Raw genomic sequence first — 7,227 nt, 5'->3', positions numbered from 1 at the left:
ATCTTGACGGTCCAAGGACTTCGGCAAGCTACGCAGTGACCTCGCTTGGCAAAGTTTACACCTAACATTGTGTTCTGTGCTGCTACTCGGCTGAAGTTAAGATATGAAAGAAAAGAAGACGCCGCTAAGATATGAAATCTGTAAAAGGAAATTTATTCAATTTATAATTATAACGGCCATGAGCATTACCAGAGTTATGTGGTAGGAAGGAGGTTCATTTTCATTAGCTTTTACCGATACGTTGACTTACCTCCATACTATACTGTTTTTTTTATAACATAAGATGGCAAACAAGCAAGCGGCCACCTGAATCTGTCAAAATGGCGAGCAACCGTTGCCCATAGACATCTGCAATTGCAGATGTGTTGCCTACCCTTATCCGACGGAGGAGGAGACGCACATAAAGATGATATTTCCTCTTCCTATGCATCTCCTCCACTTCCCCTTCCCATCCTCTCATAAGAAAAACGTGGTAAATAGAAAGGGACTTAAATTGGGCCTCCGGCACCACAGTCATCAGACGAATCACGGATTTGCTTCCAGTTCACGCCTGTCTTCTGTGTGATCGTGGTATTACACCGGGTGTGCCGGCCCATTCGTGCTAACATGTCAAAGCCGGCACTACCACCGTTACTGTATCAGCTTGTCTCAAGACAATCGGAGTATTAAGTCCGAATATTACTTGAACTTAGACCAGAAGGTAGATCGGCTCCGTGACCTTTTGCTTTCAATATTTCTATCTAAATGATAATGGATTGATAATTGGTTAATCAATATTTTTAATTTCATGAATGTTTTCACTTGTTTTTTATGATTTATTAACATTCAAATAATTGAAGTAATATAATACAAACTTAGTATAGTTCTCAGAACGGTCTGTCTTAATTAACTAGCGGCATATCTCACGGTGCTGACTGAGCAATCAAGTAAATTAAATCTTAGACTTTGTCTTCAAACAATGGCTTTCATAATTAGTCCATTTCTCTTCAGAGTTTCATTTAAATGTCGCTTGACAAAATTGTTACGTTGTAAAGATGTTATATTTTTTAAAGAATAGATAAGTATCAAATTTCGACTAACAGTCAGTCAGTGTTAGTCAGTAAAAGAACAACGAATACAGAGAGAGAGAGAGAGAAACTGTTGCAAGAATCATCCGATGCAATCGCGCAACCACACAGAAGACAGAAGGAATTGAAGTAATTCCGGGTTTCGTCTAATAAGTATAGATGTCGGTGCCCTAATTTCAATCTCCCATCCTTCTGTTATAAGGTAGAGAAGGGAATTCTCTTTCCCCACCACACTTTTTGACCGACTTCCCAAAAGAAGAAGCTACTGAGTTCGTATATATGTTGGTTTTTTTTTTAAATAAAAAATATATACTTTGTAATACTTGTATTTAGTACCGTTTGCATGAAAATATTAATTTACTTTGATTTGATTTGATTTATATTTATCAGAGTAACGCTAGCAACACTCGCCGCAAACTTTTAAATGCAAACAATTTCACTAGTAAATGAAATTGAATGGTATTTTCAGAGTTCATTATACACTATTCAGTGAATATGAAATATATGAAAATATTTACTAAACTTTAAACAAATTATTAGTTTAATAATTTAATGTTTACAAATTTTGACATAGAATAAATTGATTGTTTGATTGTGCGATTAATGGTTAACGATTTTAAAAAAAATAATGATAAAAAAATAAACTTTTCCTGTTAAAATCAATGCAAAATTCGATAATAATTGATTCGTTGTAAAATTGTTTTTTATTGTCGTTGTTTTCATTCTTTTGTTGTCTAAATAATTCGAGCGCAATGAAATACAGGTCATTCATATTCTATGGTGCCAATCAGTTCCATTGTTAAAATATGTAATAATAAATTACAATATGTAACTATTGTAATGAATTCATTAAAAAATAGTATTTTAAACTAGCTATAGCCCGCGACTGCGTTAGCAAGGAATTACAAAATAGAACTATTGATTTTTAATTAAAAGTCGCCAATCGCACCATATGCATACCCGTAATAAATATAGTCATTATGTAAATACGAGTATAGACTGTACTTACTCTGTTCCAAATATTCCACACCAGCTGTTCCCATGCGACTTCATCCGCATGAAATTATAAAAAAAACATTTTATTGTTTACATTTATCAAATTATCAATTGTAAATGACAAAGACATGACATGATGTCAAACCATGGCAACCTTGCTTCCTTGATGTTGGCAGCAACTTATGGTCTCTTTCCTACATTAGGATTTTTATCCAAAATATTTACCCCTAGTAGTTTGATGGCGTGAAAATATATAGCCTAAAGTTTGAGGTAAGTGTAGGGCTTTTTATTAAAAAAAGAGTTATTCAAAAATATGCTGTAATTGCTGACATCTTAGACAACAAAGAAGTGTGCGTTTACGCTTTATTATAATAGTATAGATTAATTCAACCATTGTGAAGCTTCCATATTAACGTCCATACATCCTCGCTTTATAATATCAATAAGGCAAGGTATGAAAGGTTTTGTTTATGTATCTTAACATCTTCATATCTTAGATTTAATTCTTTAGCAAAAAGCAATCTTGCTCGCATACGCCGGCGGTTGCTTGGCTCAATAACGTTCTATCAATATTGGAACGATTTCAATTAAAACGATATTGCATACTGTGCACACAGCTTCGGAAAAATTGTTTAAGAATTTAAGACCCACAGACTATGTCGGCTTCATTCATCAGACTTATTGTACTGGTACAAATAATCGTTTGTTATATTAAATTAACTGTATATATTATTGTCATACTATTTGATTCCGTCATATCACATTTATAGGGACATACTTTCAATAATCTTTGACGTATTCCGTTTTAGAAATCAAACAGTCATGTCCAAAGAAAATTAAACTCCAAGGGTTGTTGTACAAATGTCGACAACAAAATTATACTTTTTATTCTATTTCAATTCAAATCTAAAAGATGTAATGCTCCATCAAATGGCACTAAAATGTTATAAAACAACGTAAAACATTTATATACAACGTTAAATTGAATCGTTGGCATCAAGGGGTCAATGTCTACTTTTATACTTGAGTGCCTGCTTTATGTTGAAGAGTTGACCTTTAAAATTCAATAACTAAAAAAAGGCATTTGTATTATAAAAATAGTTTACTTGCTATAAAAAAGTTATAAAAACGTTCTAAGATCAATAGGTTATTATACTTTTTAAAATCTTATAACTCACTAGCTGTTTGCTTGCGACTTCGCCCGCGTGAAGTTAAAAATTAACAAAAAATTTAGCTATGTTACTCACGGATAAATTACCTTTCTAACTGTGAAAGAATTTTTAAAATCGGCCTAGTAGTTTTTTGAGATATATCAATACATACAAAAATACAAATCTTTTCTTTTTATAATATTAATAAAGATTGCTTCTTTGCGACGGCTTTCTATTTGTTTGTTTGCATTGAATAGGCTCTTAACCTGTCGAAATGACGCAGCACTATGAACTTAACCAATTAATAGCCAGGGTCGGTTCCCTTTATGTCCGGCGTCCTGGGCGGTGGCCTCACCTCGCCCTACCATAACGCCGGTACCGCTAATATCGCAATTAAATTTAAATTAGAAGCATACGAAGTATCTTTTGGTTGCTCAGTAGTTTCTGGTAGAATTCATTACTTATTACATCCGCGTTTCTTATTGAGAACTTGGACTGGAAGCGACTAGGAGCTTGCAACAAATCAACGCGCTTATTCTGTACACGTCCCCGCCCGTGGACGACGACGAGGAAATTTTGAAAACTATGTTTTAGTTCATTTCTTGAAAAGGAAGTTAAAAGCGCTGCTTCATGATTTATTAAAAAGTAACCTCGAGCCAAACAACTGTGGATGAGATATTCTGATACTTTATAAGACTTTCTAGTTAATTACTATATTTTAACTTCTATTATAAATGTTAAAGATTGAATGAAGTTTCGTTACCTCAGAAGCCCATAACAGCAAAACGTTATAAAATTTAACGCATGCCCAGATCAAAAACTAAAAACTAGGAAAAAAATTACCTTGAATAAATTTTGCTTTTGTATTCTATCTATTTACAAATTGTCTATACATGTAATAAAAATGGAGTGTCTGTTTGTAATATCGAAAGAAAAACTCCAGATTTCGGGAAGATGATGTATTTGCGTTGCTGATAACGCATTTTATATTTTCATCTGTCTGTCCGCAAGCCGCGTTTGTAATCTACGAAACGGCTGGGCCGTTTTAAACCGGACAATCGCAGAAGGGTAGCTGACATAAACCTATTGTAGGCTAATTTTTTATCTTAATATTGCGTGGATGAAGTCACGGGCAACAGCTAGTTATTAATACTATTATTAGTAAATACTAATAATAGATGTAAAGGATGGTCTGGTCTGGAAAAACACATAGCGTACTCACTTTTACTCTTTTTATTCCACGCGGACGGAGTCGCGGGTGATAGCTAGTTATACATATATACATATATAGAGTAAGTTTTGCTAAACGCAAATAGCTCGTTTAGAAGTCAGGTCACCTTTGACATTAAATAATAAATGAAAAAGCGTGAACGGAAAATCCAATTGTAAAAGTATTGAAGCAGGAAAGTTATTACAATTATGTTATGAATGTTACAAATGCATCAGATTGGAGATTTCTCTGCGGATCTCGTATCAATTTCCTTTCAATTTGAACCGCTAGACGCGGCCTGAATAATTATTTCGCGCTTCGAAAATTTTTATACGTGGAGAAATATGTTGTAAGTTACGTGTGGTAACCATTGATATTTATTTCTCTAACTGCCTATAAAACATCAGCTCGCCATACTGACATCATCTGAGTCTACCGTAAGTTAGGCGCCCCTAACAGACCCCACTCACAACGCTGCCATACGGTCTGTTGCAAATACGATTGACTATTATTAATCTAAAAATAAACAATTTATATATTCAATTAAACTCATCATAGTCAAACGACGAAAAGCAAGAAAAATATTACTTACCTTGGTAAAGTTTTTTTTTTTAATTTCAAGACCACAGTCCATCTCTGGATTCTTAAGCCCTCAGCCGTATTTATCACAATATTTTTAAAAATCACAGCCCACCCTAGATAAAGTGACTTTCGATTAGTGACATCGCTAGAAGAATCAACAAATTGTGTCAAAACATATGAATGAATACATCAACGTTATTGATGTATGAGTTATTCCATAGTTGACCTTTTAATTAGCTAATCGAATATCGATTACTCTAATCTTATTTAATACATAATGAGTCCAAATATAAAGTTCTCCTAACAATAAATACCGTCCATAGTCTCTGAAGTTTTGCGTATATTTGAATTTTTCGACATTTCCTATCCGAGCGGTAGTACCAAGCGTCCCCGATACACAGTTATTTTCAATTCGCTCCGAGAGATGCGATACCGCTTGCAATATTAATCGGCGAGACTCGTTTCCCAACAGATGTTACTCCAATACTATATAGAAATTGCATCGGAAATAAGCAAAAACAAAAAAAGCAGTATAAAAAGAGCATCGGGGAATTTCTAAATCAGAAGTCAGATATTTTCTAAACATATTTAAACTAGCTTTTATTTCATTTAACAAAGTATTTCTGGAGTATTTTATTTGTATTAGTTGTAAATTTGAAAAATCTAAATATATCTTGTACAGTTTTCGAAGATAAAACAATATACAATATCCTTTGTGAAACATCTTCTCCGATAGACTGTAAAGAAAATATTTTCAAACTTGCAAATTGATCGAACATCCTGAAAAAAAAATGTTCTGTTAAAAAATGTCATTAAGGTTTTGATTAACTCGTTAAAGGAGGTTAGAATATTTAAAGCATCCTTTGCAAATGCAGTCTGAATATTGAAATGTAAGTTTGCGTCGCAATTACTTAAGCTAATAGAAACTTTGGCTTTATAATAAGACAAGTTATAAACCAGACTGAAAATAATTTTAAAAATACAGTAATTTCTTTTAAGTACGGATAGCATTCTTTATAATGTCTTTTACAAGTTTTAAATAAAACAAGAGAAAGCTAGCGTCGAAACCAACACAGTGATCACAACTGGAAGGACTTGCGTCACAACAAACTCCATAATTACAAAAAATTCTAATCGAAGCCATATTTCGAAAAAATGATAGCTAAAAAAACCAATTACGTCGAAGAACATTTCGTTAATTAAGGTTATCTCCATATGTGGCTCTGCTACCACGCCAACAGCATTGCATTCTTAGAAATTTGTTATCTCATTTTTGCCTGAGAGAATGAGAGAGACGACAATACGTTGATATAAGTGAAATTCGATACACTGACATTTGCAAGTACCAATAGCAATTCCCATCACTAGTACGAAATATCGAGCACCATTCCGATCGGAAGATAACTTGAAACTGTCAACTGCCTAACTATTTTTACACGCTTTTTCACATGACTTGCAACACTACAATAGTCAGACGGATTCAGAATAATTAAAAACTTGAATAAATATTTCTTTCCTTGTAAACGCATAAGGTTAAATATTTATATACTAACGGACGGATTTATCTAAGGCTTTATTTAATTTATTTTTTAATGATGGTTATAAATAATTACCATGGAAAGAGCTTCACCCATTTGTGTAGACACAATAATGTAGCATTGTGTTCTAGTATTTCAATGTTCTCATTAAGCTATTAGCATGCAAACAAATGAAACTCGGTTCCGAACTTAGCATAGACAATACTTTTTATTGTATCTTTTAGTAACCTTTGCATCTGCCTAGAGTACTGGAATTTAATTTTTTCCTTGGAAATGCAATTTCATTGAACACGGTTCATTAATGTATGCAAACGAGTGCCGCGGGACGTTAGCACAGGTGTCGTTTAAAGATTAAACCGGCGACGTGTTTGCGAGCCATAAATGAGACGTCTTACTCACAATATTCTATTTTCTCGCTGAATTTTCAAATAGAAAATTTTAAGTTACGATAACGATCCCTGTCCTCTACTCTCTTTAGACTATTTGGTACTTTTGTATTTTTAATATAACAAGCAAGCGACTGAATTCCCAGAAATAGCAAAGCTACCGCTGCTCATAGATATCCACAATTGCAGATGCGTTACCTACCTTTAAAACATTTCACTTTCCCATCTGTTACTTACTGCGCTGGCGGCGACCCAAAGTGGGTCTTGGCCTCTGACACGAGAGACCATCCCATCAAT

This window comes from Papilio polytes, unplaced genomic scaffold (genome assembly GCF_000836215.1).
Source record: "Papilio polytes unplaced genomic scaffold, Ppol_1.0 DF822733.1, whole genome shotgun sequence".
NCBI lineage: Eukaryota > Metazoa > Arthropoda > Insecta > Lepidoptera > Papilionidae > Papilio > Papilio polytes.
The sequence above is the reverse complement of the archived record's forward strand: the minus strand, read 5'-3'. Positions refer to the sequence as shown.